The 14,005-nt window shown below is 35.9% G+C and overlaps 1 protein-coding gene across 2 annotated transcripts in view; it reads left to right on the top strand.

Annotated features, from left to right (window-relative positions):
- The window catches only part of TM2D1 (TM2 domain containing 1), a 266,966-nt gene that overhangs the window by 22,190 nt on the left and 230,771 nt on the right, over positions 1 to 14,005 (top strand). The gene's annotated exons all lie outside the window — the stretch shown is intronic.

Genomic DNA, 14,005 nt, shown 5'->3' with positions numbered 1-14,005 from the left:
AACACTGATAAGGGGGGTGGAATAGACTTCCCCAGACAGCATAACTATGTTAGTATTTTTGCTTATTTTTGAAAACTATTTTGAATTAATTAGCCCTTTTAGGATATGCACAGATCTCAACCTGTTTTATGGCACTTGAATAAATGGTGTGAGTGATGTAGCCTCTAATTGACTATATTGACCTACCCGCTTTTGGAAAAAAACTGCCACATAGAGACCACAATCAAACATTAAACAAATACACACGTGCATTCTTTTTAAAGAGACATAACACCTACATTTCTTTTTCATGATTCATGTAGAACATAAAATTTTAAACAATTTTCCAATTTCACCTTGTTGTTTTGGTATCCTTTGTTGAAAAGAATACCTAGGTAATTAAAGGGACAGTCAACACCAGATTTTTTGTGGTTTAAAAAGATAGATAATCCCTTTATTACTCATTCCCCAGTTTTGCATAACCAACAGTTATAATAATACACTTTTTACCTCTGTGATTACCTTGTATCTAAGCCTCTGCAAACTGCCCCCCTTATTTCAGTTCTTTTGACAGACTTGCATTTTAGCCAATCAGTGCTCACTCCTGGGTAACTTCACGTGCATGAGCTCAATGTTATCTATATGAAACTCATGAACTAATGCCCTCTAATGGTCAAAATGCATTCAGATTAGAGGCAGTCTTCAAGGTCTAAGAAATTAGCATATAAACCTCCTAGTTTTAGCTTTCAACTAAGAATACCAAGAGAACAAAGCAAAATTGGTGATAAAAGTAAATTGGAAAGTTGTTTAAAATTACATTCTCTATTTAAATCATGAAAGTTTTTTTTGGACTTTACTGTTCTTTTAACCCCTTAATGACCACAGCACTTTTCCATTTTCTGTCCGTTTGGGACCAAGGCTATTTTTACATTTTTGCGGTGTTTGTGTTTAGCTGTAATTTTCCTCTTACTCATTTACCGTACCCACACATATTATATATTGTTTGTCTCGTCAATAAATGGACTTTCTAAAGATACCATTATCTTCATCATGTCTTATAATTTACTATAAAAAAAATATAAAATATGAGGAAAAATGAAAAAAACACACTATTTCTAACTTTGACCCCCAAAATCTGTTACACATATACAACCTCCAAAAAATCCTATGCTAAATAGTTTCTAAATTTTGTCCTGAGTTTAGAAATACCCAATGTTTACATGTTCTTTGCTTTTTTTGCAAGTTATAGGGCCATAAATACAAGTAGCACTTTGCTATTTCCAAACCATTTTTTTTTTTTCAAAATTAGCGCTAGTTACATTGGGACATTGATATCTTTCAGGAATCCCTGAATATCCCTTGACATGTATATATATTTTTTTAGTAGACAACCCAAAGTATTGATCTAGGTCCATTTTGGTATATTTCATGCCACCATTTCACCGCCAAATGCGATCAAATACAAAAAATCGTTCACTTTTTCACAATTTTTTTTCACAAACTTTTGGTTTCTCACTGAAATTATTTACAAACAACTTGTGCAATTATGGCATAAATGGTTGTAAATTCTTCTCTGGGATCCCCTTTGTTCAGAAATAGCAGACATATATGGCTTTGGCGTTGCTTTTTGGTAATTAGAAGGCCGCTAAATGCCACTGTGCACCATACGTGTATTATGCCCAGTAGTGAAGGGGTTAATTAGGGAGCTTGTAGGGTTAATTTTAGCTTTAGTGTAGTGTAGTTGACAACCCAAAGTATTGATCTAGGCCCATTTTGGTATATTTCATGCCACCATTTTACCGCCAAATGCGATCAAATAAAAAAAAAAAAGTAAAATTTTTCACAATTTTAGGTTTCTCACTGAAATTATTTACAAACAGCTTGTGCAATTATGGCACCAATGGTTGTAAATGCTTTTCTGGGATCCCCTTTGTTCAGAAATAGCAGACCTATATGACTGGCGTTGCTTTCTGGTAATTAGAAGGCCGCTAAATGCTGCTGCGCATCACACGTGTATTATGGCTAGCAGTGAAGGGGTTAATTAGGTAGCTTGTAGGGAGCTTGCAGGGTTAATATCACATTTAGTGTAGAGCTCAGCCTCCCACCTGAAACATCAGACCCCCTGATCCCTCCCAAACAGCTCTCTTCCCTCCCCCACCCCACAATTGTCCCCGCCATCTTAAGTACTGGCAGAAAGTCTGCCAGTACTAAAATAAAAGGTTTTTTAGTTTATTTTATTTTTTTTAGCATATTTACATATGCTGTGGTGTAGCATCCCCCCCCCCCCCAAAACGGCTCTCTAACCCTCCCCATCTGCCTTATTGGGGGCCATCTTGGGTACTGGCAGCGGTCTGCCAGTACCCAGTTTGCAAAAAAAGTGTTTTTTTTTTCCTGTAGTGTAGCTTCCCCCCCCCCACAGACCAACCCCCACCACCTGCCTGATCCTTTTTTTTTTAATTTGTATTACAACTTTTTCTGTAGTGTAGCGGTTCCCACCCGCTCCCCGTGCACGCGCCTGCCCCCGCCCTCCCGTGCACGCGCGCGCGTCCGTGCGTGCCCCCGGACATTCCCGCCCCCGGACATTCCTGCCCCCCTCCACATCACCGATCATCATCGATGGCCGCCACTCGCCTCCCACACAGGCTCCCACCCACCAACGATACCGGCCATCGATGTCCGGTGCAGAGAGGACCACAGAGTGGCTCTCTCTGCATCGGATGACCATACAAGGTTATTGCAGGAAGCCTCCATATCGAGGCATCACTGCAATAACCGGAAAGCAGTTGGAAGCGAGCTGCTTTCCACACAGAGGACGTGCAGGGTACGTCCTCAGGCGTTAACTGCCTTTTTTTTGAGGTCGTACCCTGCACGTCCTCGGTCGTTAAGGGGTTAAGGAGCTGGTAGCTAGCTGCTGCTTGGTGGCTGCTCATATATGCCTGTTGTTATTGGCTTACAGATGTGTTCAGCTAGCTCCCAGTAGTGCATTGCTGCTCCTTCAATAAAGCATAAAAAGAAAATGAAGCAAAATAGATTAAAGAAGTAAATAGGAAAGTTGATTCAAAATGTATTCTCTATCTGAATCATGAAAGATAAATGTTGGGTTTCATGTTCCTTTAAATGTGCATTAAATTTGCATACTCCTATTGTCAATTTTTTTCTCTTGGTATCCTTTGTTAGTGAGTAAACTTAGGTTGGTTCATACATCCTCAGGAGTCTGTCAGTCTGTGTTTTCAGCACTCTATGGCTACAGTGTTTTTAGCAATGTTATACATTGCTGCAAAGACGGCTTACAATGAGCTAATGTCATGCTTCTAATGTCTTATGTGCCTTCCTAGGTTTACCCAACAAATGTTACAAAGAGAACAAAGCAAGTTTCATAACTAAACAGTGGCATGGAATATACCAAAATGGGCCTAGATCAATACCTTGCATTGTCTACAATCTTTGATGGGTAAATAAAAAAAAATTAAAAAAAAGTCTATTTCTGTTTAAATGAATTAATAGCAAAAATGATAAAAATTCTCGGGTACTTTGGACAAGTTAATGACCTTTTAACCCATTTCAAGTTGGACTGAAAGTGATGAAAGTTAATACATTTATTCCCTCTCTTAACCCCAAACTGTCTGTGGCTCGTGTAAATTAGATCTCAGTACCCCTATTCTTTGCAAACTTCTGTTTTATGTCAGATGGTATTTTAATTGCCTGGTAAAATGTTCGTCATTTAAGGAAGCTTGGGTGTATACAATTTGATGTATACAGTCAAGCCACACATACAACATATTTAGAACTGTAGTCGCTTTATTGCTTTATTTATACAAAACAGCTGCAGTTTACTCCGTGGCTCGGCGTGTTTGACATGTCATTGGATCTATTGCTTCTTTTGTAAAACAGTTAAAGCAAAAGCTTGATTTATTCTAAAGAAATACTTTCTTTATGGTTTGATCGCAATGCTGTTATTTCAACCACACATACTAATCATTTTTCTTTTTATGCTCTGATTATAAAAAGATAAATACATTCCAATTAAGGGTATGGCTGTCAAAACAAACTTGATAGAACAAAAATGAAATAAGTGATTTATTTACAGTTTATTTTATGAACGTAAACCCCTGCCCTGCTTATGAATGTAGTATCTACAGAACGTTCCTAATATGCATTCCAAGGAAATGGGAACTTGTTACCTTGTTCTAGTAGATAGAACGTCTTGATAGAACATGAGCTTAAGACTGAAAAAAATCAAATGCAAGAAATTGAAAAAGGCTGTGGCATTTGGTCAAGTTATCAACGTCAATCTATCTTAGGTAAACTATCCCTTCTTTCATAGTAGATGAGGTTGAAAAAAGACCGTCTTTCGTTCAACCTATACAAATCTAATATACTTACAAAAAGTTTCAGATGAGCTTAAATTATTCCCACTAAAAGGTGACCCATTTAATACAAGCAATCATATCCATGAATTTTGTTTCTAGCCAGAAATGTATCCAAACATTTTTTAAATGTATCTAGGGTATTGGCATTCACTACCTCCTTTGGTAATGAGTTCCACAATTGTATTACTCTTACAGTGAAAAAACGTTTCCGTTGCAGGAAATTAAATCTCTTTCATTAGTAAATTTAATATATCTTGCTCTATCTTGTTTAAAGGGATATAAACAATTAAAACAAATATATTCTTTTTAATTAAAGATCAAACTTTCATGTTTCAAATAAAGCATGCAGTTTTAAAAGACTTCATTATATTTCTATCACATTTGATTAGTTATCTTGGTATCCTTTGTTGAAAAGCATACATAGGTATAGGGGAAGCACAAACAAAAAGCATCTTGCTGCACTCAAGTAAAAAATAATCCTTTATTTCATCAATTATAAATACACAGAGATTTTGCAAAACATCTTACGCGTTTCAAAACTGTGATGGGAACTTACTTATAGATAGGAGCAGTAATGCACTACTGGCAGCTAGCTGGTGATTGGCTACCCACATATGCCTCTTGTCATTAACTCATCTGATTTGTTCAGCTAGATCCCTGTACTGCATTGCTGCTCTGGGGTTGGGTGAAATAATAAAAGGCTCTAACACAGAGCATTTGTTTTTTGCACTTTTTAAACTGTGCCTTTAACACCTGGCATGGTCCAGTTTAATTTCAGAGCAGGGCAAGTCCAGTGACGGTTGGATACGTATATATACTGCTCACGATTGGCTCACAGATGAGGGTCTTCCTTGGCAGCAGTTTATTATTCCTGGGTGTATGACTCAAAACGTTTCTTCAGTTTGTTTATTCATGAAGCTAAGAAAGCGTTGTGATGCAGGCTCTCTCATCCTAATCTCTCAACCACCTTGGAGATGGTGGATTTAAATCGCCCAGGTCTAATCCTACCAGGGTGATTGACAACCCTTACTCTCATGCAGCATAAGAGTACTTGTTTGTACACAGGTAGACGGTTTTCCAGCCTGTGAAGCTTCTTAAAGGGACATTACATTTGCAGAGTACAGCTACAGTAGAATGGTTATTAAAGGATCACTAAATACCGTAGAATTGCATAATAAAGACATTGCAATAACAATTACTCTGAATTTCACAAAAGCAGTAGATTTTTCTTTTTCTGGCAAATGTATTTTTTCTCCCATTTGCAAACCCCTGTATCATGTGACAGACATCAGCCAATCACACACTAGAAAGTGTGAATATAAAGATTGTGCAAAATCTGATAATGGAAGTAAATTGGAAAGAATCTTAAAGGGACAGTATACACCAATTTTCTTTTAATTGCATGTAATAGACACTACTATAAAGAATAAAATGCACAGATACTGATCTAAAAATCCAGTATAAAACTGTTTGAAAACTTACTTAGAAGCTCTCAGTTTAGCAATGTTAAAAAGATTAGCTGGAACACCCACTGCAAGTGCAAAAAATGCAGACCCTCCCCCTTCCTTTGCATATGAAAAGACCTTTAACACAAACAGGAGCAAGCTAGAGAAGGTAGCTGACGGTATTCACATAAAACTTTGGGGCTTGGTTAGGAGTCTGAAAATCAGCGCAATGTTATTTAAAAATAAGCAAAAACTATACATTTAAAAAAAAAAAAAACTATGGGCTATATACATGGATCATCTACAAAACATTTATGCAAAGATAAATCTAGTGTATAATGTCCTTTTTAAAATTGTGTGCTTTTTGAATCCTAAGTTTAATTTTGACTAGATTGTCTCTCTAATCACCATGCTATTAATATTCTTCCTTATTGTTTTTGTCAGCTCTCTAAAGCTTTTCTCTTATTTATCTCATTACAGAATCCAGCTGCTAAAGCTCTGTATTTTATACTGGGCACCGCCATCTTGAAACGTATTGTTGCATCATGTGACGGACGCGGTGCACTTTCACAGATATTGTTTTTTGACCGCTGTTCCTTGCACGTCCGTTTAGCTCACGTAATAGTGAGCAGAAGTTATATTTTTTGCACAGTTTAAAAGTTACATAACAAATATAAGTTCCAAGATGGTGGCGCCCAGTGGGAAGCAGCTTCACTAGCTTATAATTGTAAGGAAAAACAAAAGCATGGTCATTAGTAACCTGCTAGTGTACGTGTCCCTTTAAATGGAGGCCATAGTGAAAGAAATAAATGTACTAGTAAAAAAGTAAATGTTATTTTTCCAGTTTTATCTGACATTGAAAAAAAGCTGATTCAAACCAGTGCTGCAGTTTGCAATAGAACATTATTTTTTATATAAGTTTTGCACAGAACAACTTGTCGTCTTTATCTGCGGTTGTGAGTTATTTATCTTCTGCTGGAGGCGTCCCTAGTGAAATGAAACGAGCAGACTGACTTTTGCCACACATAGCTTGAAGAGGAAAATGAGACTTGGGTAACCGTGTCAGCCTGTTTGAGCTCAGTATTGTGTGTGTGTGTGTGTGTATTTTACTTATGGCTGCTACATATTTTAAGGGTTTAACCCCTTCACTACCAGGATTTTTAGCGAAAAACTTGCCCAAAATACCAGAGAATTTTTAGCATTTTTCTATCACTCCATTTAAACAGAAAGAGAGACTTTTTTTTTTTTATTTCCCTGACAAAACTTTATGTATATTTATGTAGACAACCCAAGGTATTGATCTAGGCCCATTTTGGTATATTTCATGCCACCATTTCACCGCCAAATGCGATAAAATAAAAAACGTAACTTTTTCACAAACTTTGGGGTTCTCACTGAAATTTACATACCGCTTGTGCAGTCATGGCACAAATGGCTGTAAAAGCTTCTCTGGGATCCTCTTTGTTCAGAAGTAGCAGACATACAGGGCTTTGCCATTGCTTTTTGGTGATTTAGAAGGCTGCTAATTGCAGCTGCACACCACACTTCTATTATTCACGGCAGTGAAGGGGTTAATCGGGTAGCTTGGAAGGTTAATTTTAGCTTTAGTGTAGAGATTACCCTCCCACCAGACACTTCTTACCCCTAATCCCTCCCTACATATCCTTTACTTTTGCTTTGTCATTTGGAATTGCTGCTTTTGCCTGTTGCTACCTATACTGGAAATATGAATATTTTGAATGCTGTGTAGAAAGGCTATGTAAACAGGAGGTAGTGTCAACCTCCTAGTAGGGGTGATACAGAGACATAGTTTTGTACCTGAAATAGCTGGTTTTGCTAATTGAACTCTGTTTTAATTAGGATTTCAATACCTAACTGGACTCTTTGTAGGATAAGAGATAACAGAACCAGGTCTGCTCTTTCATTTCAATGGGCATATACTTGCAAATAGTGATGATTTTAGAGAATACGATGAAACAATTTCCCATACATTTAGTAACCTGCAGTAAGTATATCAAGTCATTTGGAGCACATTAAGGGGAAACAAACACAGTTTCCCAGTTATTTTTGTTAGATCATTTTAGCACAGATGTTTGTCTAATTCTAATAAATGGCCGTTGTTGATAAGCAATTATCTGCATAACAAGACGATTAGTCTATTTGACCCCTTCATGCCTGTACAATAGTGTTAGCATCAGAATGACGATCACACGATCGTCCATGTGGTCATGTGATTTCAAGGCCGGGGTCAGATCATGGGGGACTGCCTTCACTGCTAGGCACGACCCCCAAGGCTGCTTCTTGCAGGACGCTGTATAAAGTAGGATGTTCCATGCCGTCCTAAGGGTTATAAAGCTCAGTTTATCCCAAGGAGAAGTATTTTTTTTTTTTTTGCATCGTGATTTAAAATGGTAGCCAGACTCCTCCTTTCAGTGACATCACAACTTAAGGAGTTTTTGCTGAAACTGTGCTCCATGCTGTGGACATCCAAAATGTGCTTCTGCACATTATATGCGCAGTGCGAGCAAAGTGACAGAGCTGGGCCCTCTTATAACACGGAACTAAAGTAACTGCGCCATTCTAACAGCAGACAAAGTACCTAGCGGAATTGAGTGTAGGCTACTTTCGTGTCTCTTTACAGACATTTGGAAGTAATCTTAAGGTGCCAACATGCTTTGACATAATGTTGTAGTACAGAACGATAAATATATGTTAAAAAAAAAATAACTGAACAATTCATAAAACATCCAGTGCCGTATTGCCTGTAATGGGATATGAGACACACTTGACACCGCTCTGTATTTTGTCCGCTGTTAGAATGAGGCCGTTACTTCAGCTGCGTGTTTTAAGAGGGGCCGGCTCAGTAAACTTGTGCACACTGCGCATGTGCAAATCAATGTGCACAAGCCTGAATCATTCTCCACAACCCCTTTGTGAGTTGTCATGTTGCTGAAAAGAGGAGTCCAGCCGCCATTTTAAATCAGAAAACGATGCAAAATTAATTTTTTTTGACTGCATGTAAAAAATGACTGCTCCTTGGGATAATGTTCCATGTTGTCATCTATGGGCAATAATTGTTTATTTTTAGTGTAGACTGTCCCTTTAAGAATAGATTGCAGTGTCTTAAAAGGATAGTAAACACCTTGAGATTTTTATATAGGTTTAGTTATGCAGATTGAAACTACAATATATTTTAATGATTTATTTTGCCCCCCCCCCCCTTTTTTTATGTAATTTAGCTCTGAAAATTGAGCAATTTCTAATACTCAGTGCCTGAAATACACCCTGCTGACTTTTCAAGACTAACTCTGCTACACATCTGTCTCTAATTGACTTTACCTGATAACTTTAAATAAATGATTTTATTAGGGATGTGCATTTGTAGTATTTGGCAGCTAACAAATGCACTTCCAGATCTTAGTGTGTTCACAAGAAGAAATCCAGCTCTGAAATTCATTAGCTGCCGAATACTAGTATAAAATATAGGAAATTGCATTTACACTTTATGATCTTGTTTAGCATTGTTGTCTGCTGACTAAAGCCCAGATTGGATCCTGCAAATAGTGGGTACAGTTTATTGCAGAAAAAAGAATGTTACAAGGTGTTCACTGTCTCTTTAATAACTAAATAAGTGCATTCAGCTGCGGGGCAGTTACTAGTCGTGTTCCTCAGGGGTCAGTTCTAGGGTCTGTTTTTGTTTTTAACATTTATCAGCCATATTAGCTATAGGAGGAATGTGTCTATTTGCCGATGATACAAAAATGTATAATGGAGTTAATTTTGGAAGAGGGGCGGATCAAACAGCGAAGTCGCATAAAATAAAAATCTAAGGATTGGATAAATGACTGGGATCTACTGTTCAACAATACAAAGTACAGAATTATGCATTTAGGAAGTAAGTGTGCAAGTTTATTACAGTGACACTTTTCTGACTGTTACAAAAGAGAAAAAGGACTTGGGAATTATTATTTGAGATATTACATTTGGTAAACACTGCAGTAATGCCAGTAGAACGTTTGATTGTAGGATTGTGTGTCTGGCAGTTTTGTTGGCTGCCAAATATGGAAAAATGGCGACCGCTCGCTGCATTTAGTTCTGTTTAGAGCTGAATTTCTTCTTGTGAAATTGCGAAGATTTTAGTGCTTCGTACTTTCACAAGAAAAAAATCTGGTTCCGAAAAGAGCCACCACCTTCAACATTTGACAGCTAACGAAACTGCTTATTACACATCCCTAATTGGTTGTGTAGATATTTGCTGCAAGAATAGTAAAGTTCTTGTGCAGCTTTACAGATCACTAATTAGGCCTCATTTCGATGGTACAGGGTCTAAAATAACGTACATTAAAAAGGTTCAATAACTTAAATATGTAAAGCTTAGAGTAGCGAAGGAACAGAGGTGATATAGAAACACTTATATACTTTAAGGGGGCTTAAAAGTCTGAGGCTATAAGTAATTTTTACAAAAAGCGCAACACCAGAACAAGGGGTCATAAAGCGTTTATACAAAGTAATGAATCTTTATGTGGGTGGACTTTTTGGGCCTATAGTTTTATCTGACATCAAAATCTATATTTCTGTATAATAAAGTAAATTTTATAATATAAGTAAATTGAAAAGTCTCTTAAAATGTTATGCTTTGAATCATAAAAGTTAAATTTTTGATTTGCATGTCCCTTTAAGACTTGACTGGTACAGCCTTCTCAAAAGTAATTGTAGTATAAAATGTAGAACTTTTTGCTTCTCAGTCATCCCCATTTTCACAAGATTACTTCACTAAAACAGGTTTACCTAACTGAAGTCCCACGGCCCGCACAGCTCTTCCCGTCTACAAACTGAATACAATGTTTCTAAACATCTAAGGAAGTTTTCTTTTGATTTTATAATTTGCAATACTATTTTTCTTATATTGCCAGTTGCATATAAAATATTGTGCAGGCAAGTGTAGTTCATTCCCAGGACATACTTGAAAACGAGAGAAATCTCAATGTATCCTTCCTGGTAAAATATTTTATAAATATAAATTTATGTAGGAGTATTTATAAAATTAGTTTATTGGCCCATTAACCCTTTCCTGGTGGGGCTTATTTGTCTACATTGGAACCAAGTTTCGTTGTAAACAAATAAGTAAAAATTTAAATTACTTGACCCTTCATGCGATCACATGATTTAAATTAAGGGATTGGGTCAGGGGGGGTCCCATTTAGGAAGCTTCTATGGCTTCAGGACAGCCAAATGGCTAGGATGTTCCATGCTAAAGCTCAGCGCAGTTAGGGCGGCATGGGATTAAAGGGACATTTTAGTCAATTTTTTCCCCCCCCTTTTTAATTTGTTCACAATGATCCACTTTACCTGCTGGAGTGCATTAAATTGTTTACAAGTATTTTCATTAACCTTATATTGGCATTTGAATTAGTTTATTTAGCCTGTGGTATCCCCACCCATCCTTAAAGTTTTTGGTCACGAGGTCAAGCTGTATTACCATAGCCAGTAGAAGAAATTACACTCCCTGTGGGTTATAGAAGAGATAAGGTAATAAAATGTTAATTTTCCATTGTTCTCTCAAAGTATTGGTGATTGTTTTAAGGACAGATATAAGATAAAGAAGCAGGTATATGTGCACAATGTGATACAGTAATGAGATCTGATTATACCTACAGATATAAGATACAGACACATGTATATGTAAACAGTGTGATACAGTAATGAGATCTGATTATACCTACAGATATAAGATACAGACACATGTATATGTGCACAATGTGATACAGTAATGAGATCTGATTATACCTACAGATATAATATACAGACACATGTATATGTACACAATGTGATACAGTAATGAGATCTGATTATACCTACAGATATAAGATACAGACACATGTATATGTATACAATGTGATACAGTAATGAGATCTGATTATACCTACAGATATAAGATAAAGACACATGTATATGTACACAGTGTGATACAGTAATGAGATCTGATTATACCTACAGATATAAGATACAGACACATGTATATGTACACAATGTGATACAGTAATGAGATCTGATTATACCTACAGATATAAGATAAAGACACATGTATATGTACACAATGTGATACAGTAATGAGATCTGATTATACCTACAGATATAAGATAAAGACACATGTATATGTACACAGTGTGATACAGTAATGAGATCTGATTATACCTACAGATATAAGATAAAGACACATTTATATGTACACAGTGTGATACAGTAATGAGATCTGATTATACCTACAGATATAAGAAACAGACACATGTATATGTACACAATGTGATACAGTAATGAGATCTGATTATACCTACAGATATAAGATACAGACATATGTATATGTACACAATGTGATACAGTAATAAGATCTGATTATACCTTCAGATATAAGATACAGACACATGTATATGTACACAATGTGATACAGTAATGAGATCTGATTATACCTACAGATATAAGATAAAGACACATGTATATGTACACAGTGTGATACAGTAATGAGATCTGATTATACCTACAGATATAAGATAAAGACACATGTATATGTACACAGTGTGATACAGTAATGAGATCTGATTATACCTACAGATATAAGATACAGACACATGTATATGTACACAATGTGATACAGTAATGAGATCTGATTATACCTACAGATATAAGATACAGACACATGTATATGTACACAGTGTGATACAGTAATTAGATCTGATTATACCTACAGATATAAGATACAGACACATGTATATGTACACAGTGTGATACAGTAATGAGATCTGATTATACCTACAGATATAATATAAATACACATGTATATGTACACAGTGTGATACAGTAATGAGATATGATTATACCTACAGATATAAGATACAGACACATGTATATGTACACAATGTGATACAGTAATGAGATCTGATTATACCTACAGATATAAGATAAAGACACATGTATATGTACACAGTGTAATACAGTAATGAGATCTGATTATACCTACAGATATAAGATAAAGACACATGTATATGTACACAATGTGATACAGTAATGAGATCTGATTATACCTACAGATATAGGATACAGACACATGTATATGTACACAATGTGATACAGTAATGAGATCTGATTATACCTACAGATATAAGATACAGACACATGTATATGTACACAATGTGATACAGTAATGAGATCTGATTATACCTACAGATATAGGATACAGACACATGTATATGTACACAATGTGATACAGTAATGAGATCTGATTATACCTACAGATATAGGATACAGACACATGTATATGTACACAGTGTGATACAGTAATGAGATCTGATTATACCTACAGATATAAGATAAAGACACATGTATATGTACACAGTGTGATACAGTAATGAGATCTGATTATACCTACAGATATAAGATACAGACACATGTATATGTACACAGTGTGACACAGTAATGATATCTGATTATACCTACAGATATAAGATACAGGCACATGTATATGTACACAGTGTGATACAGTAATGAGATCTGATTATACCTACAGATATAAGATACAGACATGTATATGTGCACAATGTGATACAGTAATGAGATCTGATTATACCTACAGATATAAGATACAGACACATGTATATGTACACAATGTGATACAGTAATGAGATCTGATTATACCTACAGATATCATATAAAGACACATGTATATGTACACAATGTGATACAGTAATGAGATCTGATTATACCTACAGATATAAGATAAAGACACATGTATATGTACACAATGTGATACAGTAATGAGATCTGATTATACCTATAGATATAAGATACAGACACATGTATATGTACACAGTGTGATAATGTAATGAAATCTGATTATACCTACAGATATAAGATACAGACACATGTATATGTACACAGTGTGATAAAGTAATGAGATCTGATAATACATACAGATATAAGATAAAGACACGTGTATATGTACACAATGTGATACAGTAATGAGATCTGATTATACCTACAGATATAAGATACAGACACATGTATATGTACACAGTGTGATACAGTAATGAGATCTGATTATACCTACAGATATAAGATACAGACACATGTATATGTACACAATGTGATAAAGTAATGAGATCTGATAATACATACAGATATAAGATACAGACACATGTATATGTACACAGTGTGATA

This window comes from Bombina bombina, chromosome 10 (assembly GCF_027579735.1).
Source record: "Bombina bombina isolate aBomBom1 chromosome 10, aBomBom1.pri, whole genome shotgun sequence".
Taxonomy (NCBI): domain Eukaryota; kingdom Metazoa; phylum Chordata; class Amphibia; order Anura; family Bombinatoridae; genus Bombina; species Bombina bombina.
This window is presented reverse-complemented; position numbering and strand designations above follow the sequence as displayed.